Raw genomic sequence first — 12975 nt, 5'->3', positions numbered from 1 at the left:
GCAGAGGTGCATAAAGTTGTTTTGATGGTAAAGCACATTCATTTGCAACCACTGCGGCACACAATGAAGGAAATGCAACTGCTGTCCTCCTGGGATAAGCCACTTAGGCAAGAAAATAAATAAGAGGATTTTGATTATATTTGGAACTCTTAAGCTTGTGCTCAGGGAGGCTCCATCTTTAAACTCTTGTCATTTCATGTTTACACAAAAATTATAATGGAAAAAATAGGCTCATCGTTTTCTGTACAAGCATTGCACGTTTTAAAAATGTATCCATGTTTTACTGGGGTAATGCCAGCCACAGTTCGCACGTGTTTGTTATTGCATCTGATTGTATGAGACAACAAATGAAAAGGGCTCAGCACGGTCTCTGGCACAGTGTGGACCAGGAGAAATGTCCTTTTTCTTCCATTCTCTCTCTTTTGTGTGTATCTTATTGCCCCTACTTGTTAGAAGTTATTCTGAAGAGAATGCAGAATTCCAGGTATCTGAGCCAGATACAGCTGTCAGAGCCAACAAACGTAGCGCTCTGCTATTGGACAAATTCTTCTAGTTCCCACTATTTTCTGTGTACATCATGTCTCTTCATTGGTGAGTGCAAAGAATCCATGTTCAAACTGCCTGTTCTTCCCCTACCTGCCAAAATTAATTCAGCAAACGGAGTACCAGTCTAGCTGGGGGAGAGATGTGTACCTGGATAATAACAATATTATTATTACTAAATAACACTATTTAATAATAATACTGTGTGCCAGGCACCAGGTGCAAATACTACAATAACTGTTACTACTATATTGAGCACTTATTATATGCCGAATATTGTGCTAAATGTTTTTACACATGACAGAGAATTATTCACTAAATGGGCCCAAAGAAGTAGGCTTTAATCTGGAAGCTTCCTAATTTATCTCCTTCAAACACAGTCTATCAGAAATTGGACAATATTAGATGCCTGTCTCTCCCGGTCACTGTCAGCTATTAAAACAGTCCTAGCCAGGCTTTGTGGCTCATGCCAAGTGCTGTAGTCCCAGCACTTTGGGAGGCTGAGGCATGAGGATTACTTGAGCCCAGGAGTTTGAGGCTGCAGCGAGCTAAGATCATGCCACTGCACTCCAGCCTGGATGACAGAATGATACCCAGCCTTTACAAATAGAAATAAAACAGTCCTAATTGCAGACATGATAAGGTCCAAGTCATCCTAAAACAAAACTTCAGACTCGTATGCAGTTTAGATCTGCCTGAGTCCCTGACAGCTTCCCAGTTGCCGTCTGTAATCCCCATGAAGACCAGCTGCTCCTGACTTCCATGAGTCACTCCTATACCTGTTTAATAGTCTCCTGTCTTTATTTGAGCAAGCTGGCAACCTTACAACCAACTAGTCAATCCCTGACTAGAAGAAGATGGACAGTACATTCTCAGCAGAGATTTTGAAAAAAAGACACTTTGGCTACTGCCACCTCAACCCTGGCCACTGCCCTGTCATTCTGTCAGGAATCAGCTGCCTTTCTCTGCCTTTCCACCTTGAAACTTTCATGTGTTGTGGTTTCATGATTTTTAACTAACATCTTTATTTGTGTAAAGACACCAGGCACAGTGGTGCATGACTGGCATACCAGCTACTCACAAGGCTGAGGCAGGAGGATCGCTTGAGCCCGGGAGTTTGAGGCTGCAGTGAGCTATGATCTCACCACTGCAATCCAGCCTAAGTGACAGAGCAAGAGCTTGTCTCTAATAAATAAATAAATAAATAAATAAATAAATAAATAAATATTTTATATATATAGGGGGCGGGTTGCAGGAAGGTATTTTAGAAAAGGCTTTGCCATCTATTATGAGGGAGGTTTCTGCCTTCTCCCCTCCAGTGAGGTAGGGCCCCCGTGGGGCTACCTGGTAAACTTAATATGTAAGCCCTATGAAGTGCAGTGAAGCTCTAGCCTCCTCTTGCAAACTCTGCTAGGGTAATGCTTGCTGAATCCCTTTGTGAATCCGGAGGGACGTTTCTTGTTCCACTCTTTCAAATACAGAGTTCCTTTCCCCCTATGTCTCCATTTGGAAATTCAGTCAAAACCTAAGTCAACAGGATATGTCCCCCTGTACATTTTGTTATGTAAACATTGGATATAATCCTCACAATAGCCTTCTGAGGGAGAGAATAAGATCCTTGCTTTACAAATGAGGAAGTGTAGGGAGATGAAATACCTTGTTCTAGATCACATGTTTAGTGATGCTAATACAGGATTAAAACCCAGGCCGGTCTGATTCTGAAGCCTATCCTTTCCACCACATCCTGGCAGAGAAGAAGGCAAAAAAAAGGTTGGAAAAGGTTGGTGCAAACGTAATTGTGGTTTTTGCAATTACTTTTTTAAAAAAATGGCCTCCCAGCACTTTGGGAGGCCGAGATGGGCGGATCACGAGGTCAGGATATCGAGACCATCCTGGCTAACACGGTGAAACTCTGTCTCTACTAAAAAATAAAAAAAAAAAAAAAATACTAGCCGGGCGAGGTGGCGGGCGCCTGTAGTCCCAGCTACTCGGGAGGCTGAGGCAGGAGAATGGCGTCAACCCGGGAGGCGGAGCTTGCAGTGAGCCGAGATCGCACCACTGCACTCCAGCCTGGGTGACGGAGCGAGACTCCGTCTCAAAAAAAAAAAAAAAAAAAGCCAAAACTGTCATTACTTTTGCAATTTTGCACCAACTTAATAGCTAAGTGTGAGCAGTGTCCTCGGGGGGAACCAGCAATGTCTGCGCTCTGTGGACAGGGTGCTCCTGGCCAGCTGGCACGGAGGGAGTCCAAGGGGGATGGTAGGTGACGGGTCTGCAGAGGGTAAGATCTGGCCAGACCATGAAGGACCTTGATGTAGGAGGTTTATGTAAAAAATGGTAGGGAAGTTGGACTCTGCCACAGGTAACTGGGGGTCATTCACGTTTGGAGCCAGTGAAGGACTCCTTCAACTCTGTTTCAGAGATCGCCCAGGTGGCCAGGTGCAAGCAAGTAGGAGGGGAGCAAGGTTGCAAGTGGAAGCGGATTGCAGATCCTGATTGGATGTAGTAAGAGTCCAAGTAGGCAGTGAGTGCCACAGGTAGGGAAGGAGGGACTGGGCTAGGAGAAAAACCAGTGGCCTGCAGTGCCCACTAGTTCTTCCCAGACACAGACAAAATTGAGGCAGGAACAGGAAACGAGTGTGGGTGCTAATAGTTGGGGTGTCCCCAGATAAAACAGCCCTAAGGGCGTCTCCAGCGAACCCAGCCCAGCTGGCACACAGGACGACAGAGAGGTGCTGAGTTCTGCAAAGGCAAGTTAAGTGCTCAGCCAAATGCATTCCTGCAGCATTAGATGACCACAGCCCCCGACATGTGTTTTTAATGGATTCCCAGGCTGCTAACAGTTAACATTGTTAATGACCTGCGGAGAGTTCAGATCCCTGGATAAGGGCTACCTGCAAATCTTGGTTATTACTTTTAAAGTATGCAAAGTGAACCTGAGCTGGTTCTTTTCTTCTTTTTTTTTTTCTTAAATATAGATTCCAGAGTCTTAAGGGTGTGGGGTGGTGTGTGTGTGTGTGTGTGTAGTCATGTCTATATCATCTCTCGCATTGACAGACCACTTTCTCTGCCTGAGTCAGGTCACTTTGCTTAGGCTGAGAAACTTCATGTCAAGCATGAAGCTTTTCACTCTAAATCAGTTTTTACTTCTAAATTAGTTCCACAAAACAGCATCCATTAATCAATACCCTGTTCAATCATGAAGCCTTTTAAGCTGGAAGAGGTTGAGTGCAAGTGTCTGGCGTGGGCTTCCAGATCGGCATCCCTAATCCCTGGGGGCCCTTCATCCTCTGCCCTTTCTTGCCCTTCTAGCCTCATCTCTTCCCTCTCAAGGGCTCCCTGTTTCTCAGCCTTTCACCCAACATGCTTCTTCACACTCTAGGGCTTCTTCACACTCATGGCACATTTTGTTCTTTCTGCCTGTGCCCTTCAAGTGCAGCACCATGCACACCATCCTTTCCTCACCCAGCCCCAGCTCTCCTTGAATGCTTGGTGCAGGTGACACCTCGTCCAGGAAGCTCTCCCTCACCTGCTGCTCTGCGTTTTCATCTTCTGTGTTCACACAGTTTTGTCACAACACTTTCACCCTATATTTAAAAAGTATATTTCGCTTGATTATAAAAGTCACTCACACTTGTAGAAAATATGGGAAATAAAAAAAAAAACTTAAAGGGAAAAAATACATGTAAATTGACAATTTGGGGGTTATAAGCACTGTTAACATTCTGATGAATTTCTTTCCAGTATTTTTTCCATGTATATATTTGTAAAACTTTCATACTCAGAAAAGAAAAAAATGCCATAAGAAGATGGGGAAGGAACCTTGACTGATAAAAAGTTCAGTGCATTTATTGTTTCTAGGTGACTGGCAACTTAAAAAATTGCTTAGTTTAAAAATCAAATTACAAGGGATTTTTTGGCACCAGTATAACAAAAGTGTGTGCTGGAAAATGAGTGCTTACACAAATAGTCAGTGTCCTCTTTTTTTTATTTAGCATTTTGTCATGTCCTAAGACATCTTTGAAAATGTGTTTTTACTCCATAACCCTCTGTTTTCTGATTCTCATTATGTTGTCCTGTTTGCTTACCTTTTGGTAGCCCCTGTCGGACTATAAGCTTCTTTCTTTCAGGCAGGGCCTGTGATCGTACCATTTTTTAATTCAATCCCTAACCCATTCTGATGAAGTGGGAATAGGTATGTAATAAACAGAATGCATTACCTGAGATTACCAAAAGATTACCTGAGTCTTCCTGAATTGCTTACTTACTCAACCCCTATTTGTTCTCTATGCTGAGGTGTCAAGACTATACCAGCATCCACAGGTCTGGTGGGTGCCACAGGCCTGCATCACCCACAGGCCCCTTAAGGGATGAAGGGCCACTCTACAGCTGCAGGGACTGCTGCTGGCAAGAAGCCCTCAGAGATTGCCTCGCCCAATGGGGAGCCACTTCATCCAAGGTCACCCCCTTTCCCGGGGTGTCCTGCTGCATCAATGACTGGTCCTTGGAGGTATAACATCCTGGCCCCTATTCCCCAACTGGGACAACTCTGAAAAGTTCTGCTTCAGAACTCTCCTTAGCATCTACCAAGGTTGCCATTGAGACCACACCGAAGCTGGACTCCTCCCCCTGCCCGACCTTGCTTCCCTCCCCTCCCTTCCCTCAGGTGTCATCCCAAGAGCACCCCCTACAAAGCTCCTTCAAATTCATATACGCCTCAGAGCCTGCTTCCTGGGTAGCCCAACCTGCAACAACAGGCATCTAAACAATGCCCAGACACACCCCTAACTTGAGGTGACTTACAAGCCAGCCGTGTCATGTGCTTCCAGGTTGTAGATTGTGAGTTCCTTGAACAGTGACCATGTCTTATACCTTTCACAGTGCTGGGCCTCACTACAGTCCCTGGAGCACAGAACATGACCAAGCACATCCCACATCGAGAGGGTAACAGCGAATGGGGAGGGAATAGGAGAACAGTTCCCAGGGAGCATCAGCTGGGTGCTAATGGCTGTTGGGACAAGGTGAGAATGATGAACATGTGGTTTCTGAGTCTCAACCTGAGAGACTGCGAGAAGAGTGACTGCTGGAGCGAGAAGTTCCTATTGTGGAAAATTGGTTTGATATTAGATTGGTGTGAAAGTGTTACATTTGAAGCACCAAAATCTTCAAGGGGAACTGTCCTGTAGGTGGTAGTTGAGGCAGAACCAGGTCTTGTGTACAGAACGATTTAGAAATCACGTTGAGGCACTATGGATTCCCACAGGGGTGATATTAGAAGCTGTGAGAATAAGGACAGTTTCAGAGAGTTTCTGTTTGTTTTTCTTTTCTTTTTAAGTTCAGACCTAGAAGAGAAGAAAATCCACCAAATGATAGCTGGACTTAAAGTGCGACATCAGCTTTTCTCTGGGTCTCTAGCCTGCTGGTCTACTCTGCAGGTTTGGGACTTGCCAGCCTTCATTAGCCAATTCCTTATAATCTCTCTCACTCTCTCCATATGCATATACATAACAAGAATGACAAATAGGTGGTTTCCAAGTTTCATATATACATGGAGAGAGAGAGAGAGAGAGAACCATTAGGGGGTGGGTGTGTGTGTGGGTGTGTGTGTGTGTGTTTCTCCGGAGAGTCCTGACCAATACCAATTTTGATTAAAATCTGACTAAGACACTTGATTAAGGAAAAAGCAACAGCACTGAAAGGAAGGAGAAGTCAAATGCTTTACAAAGAGATTCACTATGGAGCAGTGTCTTCAGGGGCAAAAAGAAGCAGGTTTCAATCGTGATTTCCTTCTGTTTCTTTGGCTCAAGCTGCACATTGAGTTAGCTGTCCCATAATGCAGGCTTTGTAGAGGACACAGAAACAATGCAAGGAGCAGGGGGAAGCTTCCGGAATAGAGATTGATATCCTCAGAGAGTAAGCAAAATCAGATACTAGAAAGAAGATCCAGCAAACAAGACAAAGCTCTTGGAAATTAAACCCATGATGACAGAAATTTTAAATGTAATAAACGAATTAGAAGGTAATTGAGTAACTCTCACAGTAAATAGAATAAATAGTCAAAGAAATTGAGAAGAGAAAATTGGAGAATCAATTCAGAAGGTCTGATTTCTGAAAGACACGACAGATAAAATGGACCAAGGAATTATCAAAAAATTATACAAAAAATTTTCCTGAGGGATGTAGTATTTCAGATTGAATGGGCTGAAAAGCCCAGCATACTTAATGAAAATGACTCATAACAAAGCATTTCATAATGATATTTCAGAGTTCTGAGGATAAAGAAAAGATCCTGAGAGCTCTAACAGGGAGAGAGAGAACAGGTCACAGGTGAAATAAATATGGGATCAGTCTTCTCAATACCAATACCAGAAATTAGAAGTCAGGCCGGGCATGGTGGCTCATGCCTGCAATCCGAACACTTTTGCAGGCCAAGGCGGGAAGATCACTTCAGCCCAGGAGTTTCAGACCAACGTAGGCAGCATAATAGGACTCCATCTCTACAAAAGTAAAAATAAAAAAAATTAGCTGGGTGTAGTAGCACATGCCTGTCATCCTAGCTACTTGGGAGGCTGAGGTGGGAAGATTGCTTGAGCCCAGGAGATAGAGGCTACAGTGAGCTGTGATCACGTCACTGCACTCTAGCCTGAATGACAGGGTGAGACCCTGCCTCAAAATAATAATAATAATAATCATCATCATCATGTTAGAAGATAATGGAAAAATGCCTTTGAGATCCTAAGGGAAAATAATTTCCAACTAGGATCTTATACTCAGCTAAGCTTTCAATTGAGGATGAGGGGGTTAAGACAAGGCCTCAAAATGTACCTTCCATATATCACTTTTTGAGAAGTCACTAGAAGACGCACTCCACCAAACCAAGACTGTTGTCAAGAAAGAGAAAGACGTGAGATTAACAACAACCACAATAAAAATAAATAAAAGCCAGAGGATTTTCCACAGAAGAGCAGGAAAATAGTTTCAAGGATAACGGGGCAGAGGAATATAAGAAAGCTCAATTCTGATCTTTCATAGCAGGAATTCAGTGGGTGATATCTGTAAGTGAAAAAGAGAAAACAGTATAATGTTGTTATTTAGACATATGAAGGTACATAGCAGGAGGAACGGCTAAAGAGATGAAAGGAATTTCCTTTGGGAAACAGGAATTGAAGGAGGAGGTTGAGTCGGGAAAGGATTGCTGTTTTTCTTCATAAGTCCTGTAGTATTATTTGACTTTTAAACTAAGCACATTTATTGCCTTCATACAAATTAAATTTAAATAGGCAAAAGTCTATTAATATGCCAAAAATAATTTGTAAATTGTGAGTAAAAATAGACCCCTTGCCCACACTACTAGAAGTGGTCTTTCAGGAGAGAAAGCACGACCCTCTGATTTGTCCCTCTTCCTCTGCAAATGGTTTTTAAGCAAATTCTTGGGAACCCATCAATCTGCCAATTAGAAGAAAATGCAAGAGTAACAGCAGGAATCATGACTGCAAGGAAACAGTTACCATCCCATAAAATTATTGCCTTTACCAAATTAGAATAAACCTGTCAAGACAATGTTTAACTATCTTTATGTAAAAATCAAAACGGTCTGACTTCAACTGTCAAACAGAGTCTTCGAACTTGTCTGTAACAAAGTGCTCCCTTAGTAAGTCGTATAGTTCAAGTTGCATTTGCAGTTTGGGGAAATGGAGCTGCCTGGCCCATGAATCCAGCAAGCTCGACTTTTCCATGGCTGACGTTCCTGTAGAATGACTGACTCATTTAGTTGGCCGGGCAGTTGCAGCAGGCTGGGTGGGTGTTGCTACTGCAGGAAAACTATGAAATAAAATATCATTGCACCTACCTCACTGATCAATAACATAAAAGAAAAAAAATCTAGCTCCTGTATTCGGACAAAAGGCAATTTTCTGTGGCTTCTCACATTTGCTAGAACTTTACAAATATGTATCACAAACTACCAGATGAGACAAATCGGTACAATACTAGTTATTTTTATGTGCTGCCTCATCCTTTATTCAAAATATCTCAGATCACTTTAAAATGAGAGGTCAGAATGGAAAGTGTGATTTATAGAGCCTAAGGGACCAAGGCGAAGGCTGCAGAATAGGCAAACGGCCCACTAAGGATTCTGGGAAAGGAAGGCAGGCTGAGTCAGATGCAAACCTCACTTGCAGCCCCTTCCAGAGTCCAGGGAGACAAGTGTAGTGGGTGTCACAGCTTCAGTTTTGCAGTTGTGGAGCTCATTATGAAAGGATGATCAAACTAGAAGATAAATGAACATTAACAAAAGTTGAGCTGCTTCTAAAATTACCTGCTTGATCATCTTTTTTAAAAACAACTGCTTTTTAAAAACCTCCTGGATTCAAGCAATCCTCTTACCTTACCCGCCCCCCCACTATCCCCCTGGGAGTAGCTGGGACCACAGGCACACACCCCAACACCTGGCTAAATGTTTTATTTTTAGTAAAGACGAAGTCTCGCTATGTTGTCCAGGCTGGTCTTGAACTCCTGAGCTCAAGGGCTCTCCCACCTTGGCCTCTCAAAGTGCTGGGATTATAGGTGTGAGCCACTGCACCTGGCTTGATATTTTTCAGTGTATTTACAGAGTTGTGCAATCACCACAATTTTAGAACATTTTTATCCCCCAACCCCATACCCCTTAGTAGTCACCCTCCTTTCTCTTTCTACATGCCCATTCCCCCTACACACACACACACACACACACACACACACACACACACACACGCGCGCGCATGCACGCACACACACACGTACATGCCCATGCAGTTCCAGGAAACCACTATTTCTGTCTCTGAACATTTAATATCAACAAAATCATACCATATATATTCTTCTGTGACTTGTTTCTTTCACACCACGCTGTGTTTTCAAGGTCCATCATGGTGCAGCATTATCAGCATCTACTCCTCTTTCTGGTGGAATAACCTTCCGTTGTATGTACGTACCAGATTTTATTTACCCATTTCTCCATCCATGGACATTTGGGTTGTTCCCACCTTTGAGCTGTATCAATAATGATGCCACAAACATTTATGTACAAGTTTCTGTACACTTGCTTTCAATTTTCTCTGTTATAGACCTAGAAGAGGAATTGCTGGGTCATGTGATAAATCTATTCTTAACATTTTGAGGAACTGCCAAACTATTTTCCAAAGTGGCTGCACTGCTTTACATTTTCATCACTGGTGTATGCGGGTTCTGATTTTTCCATATCTCCATGTGGAAATTGTTATTATCCATCTTTTTATTATAGCCACCCTGACTGGTGTCAGGTATCTCATTGTCCCAATAATTTCTCATCTTTAATGATGCTCCTATGCTCTCATGTTATGTGGATTTTAATATCCAACAACCGTTTTGTTAAAATCCCAAAATGGAAAGAAAAGATCAATAAAGAACTCTGGAACTTTGGTGCACCATTCAAAGTTGTCCATGGATTCCAATGCTTGGGAAAAAATGTTTATTTGAAGGTATAAGCGTGGATATTGCATAAACCACATATTATTACTATTCAGCAGCAGCTATTGAGAACATATTGGCCACCAAATGGCTATTCTAAGTGTCTTAGAGGAAATGAAAAACACACAGGCTCCTTACCGCCAAGCACTTGCAGAATTCCGGTACTCATAATGACGGCAGTAATACTGTTTACATGCACCTTTACAGATTATATAGGGCTTTGAAATTTTAATTCTGATTCCTGTTCCTGGGGCCGAGAGTTTCAGCAGCCACGTCATTCAGGCCCTAACATTGTATCGTAGGGGACTGGGAGGGTTTGGCAGGCTGAAAAACGGTGACCCACCCAGGTCCTTGCCTCTCACTGCCCTGACCTGCCCACAGAATCTGGTCTTCAGCTCTGTTAGTTTTCAAAGAGGTGCCAGGATTCAGGGGGCCCCCATCCTTGTTAAACTCCCCAGAGACTGACTAGTAAGCCAGGCTGGCTATATACGAACACACTCTGCCCAGAGAATCAGGAGAGTCGGCTGAGATTCTGTGCATTCTATCTTCAGAGGGAATGTCTCCTGGGAGGCCCCAGGAATTAAAGAAAAGTAGGTTGGATGGTTGGCAGGGCCAAGTGACTGAGCTAAGAGCCCCTGATAGACACAGGTCCGCTCCAAGGCTATAACCACCAAACAGACATGAGGATGAATGTTAACAGCTGGGAACCCCCTTCCCCACATAACAGTGCTGAAATTCTCTCACAAACTCGTCTTTACACTCTTCCAAAATGCTGAATCGGTCACCAGAGCTTCCACTATTACTGCACCTAATGACCAGCATAGAAGCCCAACACCTGGTAGGTACTCAACAAGTAAGTGGATGAGTTGGTGAATTAAGTTTCAAAATTATCTTCATTTGCTACACATTTAGATAAGATTCTGGAGCCGTTCTCCTCTTAGGAGTCAGTCACACATTCTTTCCCGGGATGAGTTATCTCCTGGGAAGATTTCCAAAGAATCATTCAGTAGATCACTTTTCACTCATTTACTCACTGAAAATTCATCTAACAAACATTTCCTGGGGTCCTACTACATACAAGGCTCAACAGCACATGTAATGGGGCTTTTAAAAAATTACATATATAAATATACAAAGAAAAAAAGGCATATCAAAATAAAGGACAAAAGACATACCAAAATGTTAACAGTGGTGGCATCATTGATCATTTTTCTTTCCTTCTTTTTGCTTATTTGCATTTACTACAGTGCCCATGTCCTGTTTATTTGAAGTGTTTTAAAAGCATTCAAGATGCATCTTGCCCTCAAAAAACATGGATAGAGTGAGTGGGCAGGAAATGGGACAAGACAAACTGAAAAATGACAACTCTGACACAAGTGCAAACCATGATCATTTCCCTAAAAGGCTTAAATGCTGTCAGGGTTAAGAGGAAATTGCAGCGACCCCGACAGATCAGGGACCAGGTCACAGAGGTGCCATCCTTGAAGGACAGGAGGGTTTCTCCAGGGAGCAGGACCTCAGAGAGTGGGAAGCATAAAGGTGGGGCGACAACAAGAAGTCTTCACATTTTCTATTTTCTCTTTTTTGAGACCATTTCAGTGACCTTGCTTGCGTAGGCTCTGGCTCTCTAACCTCCTACCCCAACAAGGCAAAGGATCAGATGTCTTACTAGGAGATGGGGATGCTGGGGGAGGGCAGAGTGGCAGAGGGAACATCTCTGATGGGACATGCTGGGGGAGCCCCACGACGCAGGAGCACAATGATGAGAGCCAAGAAGGATGGGAAGCCGGAGAAGGAAGTCCAATCACATCATGATTCCATGGGCAGGAGAAGCAGCTGGGTACAAAGAGGTAAACTGGAGGGCCTAGTGCCCAGATATGCCCCAACAGAGTGGGACCAACCTGGAGGCATTTATTAAAAGTCTTTGCCAGCTGGGTGCAGTGGCTCATGCCTGTAAACCTGCACTTTGGGAGGTCAAGGCGGGACAATCCCGTGAGAGCAGGAGTTTGAGACCAGTCTAGACAACATAGTGAGACCCCCATCTCTATAAAAAAATTGAAAAAACTAGCCAGGCATGGTGGCACATACCTGTGGTCCCAGCTACTTGGGAAGCTGAGGTGGGAGGATCACTTGAGTCCAGCAGTTTGAGGCTGCAGTGAACTATGACGACACCACTGCACTACATACAGCCTGGGTGACAGAACGAGACCTTGTCTCAAGAAACAAAAACAAAAACAAAACCCACCAAAAGCCTTTGCTCTCTCATCACCACTTGTAAGAAGTTGGCCAAAGTGCGGCAATCAATGCTGTTCTCAATGTAGCCTCACCCTGTGCTGCCCAGTCCTCTGCTGCCCTTCTGCTGGCATGGGTCACTCTCCCATATGCTCTGCAAAGCCTTCCCTGATGCTCCTGGGCAGAATTGACTCCCTTTTTCCTGTGTTTCCTCACCCCTTGCTTTATACCATGATTGCCCTCATCATTATCTAGCATGCTGTATATAAAGTTGTATACATTTTAGTTCCTCAGATAGTGAGGTCATTGAAGGCAGGGTCTCTGTTTCATTCATCTTTCTATCAACAGTGCCAAAGTGGGCGATGCAAGTCAAAGCATTCAAAAGGGAGGGAGGGAGGGAGGAAAGAAAGGAAAGGAAGGAAAGGAAAAGGAAGGAAGGAAGGAAGGAAGGAGTAAATGAATTTAAAGGAAATACCAGGTTTGTTTAGAAAAATACTTGTTTAGAAAAATATTGTCTTGGATAAATGTCATGACTAAGAGTTCATCTCAACATGAGATCAGAATAATTAGCAAATTGTGCTTATGTTTACACTTTTGTTTTCAAGAGAGACTATTTACATATGCTCCCCTGCGTTGATTAGAGCTCTTTTTGATTAGTTCATACAGGATATAGAGGTATTATTTCAACCAAGAATGCAATAAAGACAAAAGAGA

The 12975-nt window shown here is 43.4% G+C and overlaps 1 long non-coding RNA gene across 1 annotated transcript in view; it reads left to right on the top strand.

Annotated features, from left to right (window-relative positions):
• LOC141409878 (uncharacterized) overlaps positions 1-12975 on the top strand; it is a 170946-nt gene that overhangs the window by 101543 nt on the left and 56428 nt on the right. The window lies entirely within an intron of this gene.

This window comes from Macaca fascicularis, chromosome 3 (assembly GCF_037993035.2).
Source record: "Macaca fascicularis isolate 582-1 chromosome 3, T2T-MFA8v1.1".
Taxonomy (NCBI): Eukaryota; Metazoa; Chordata; class Mammalia; order Primates; family Cercopithecidae; genus Macaca; species Macaca fascicularis.
The sequence above is the reverse complement of the archived record's forward strand: the minus strand, read 5'-3'. Positions and strand labels throughout refer to the sequence as shown.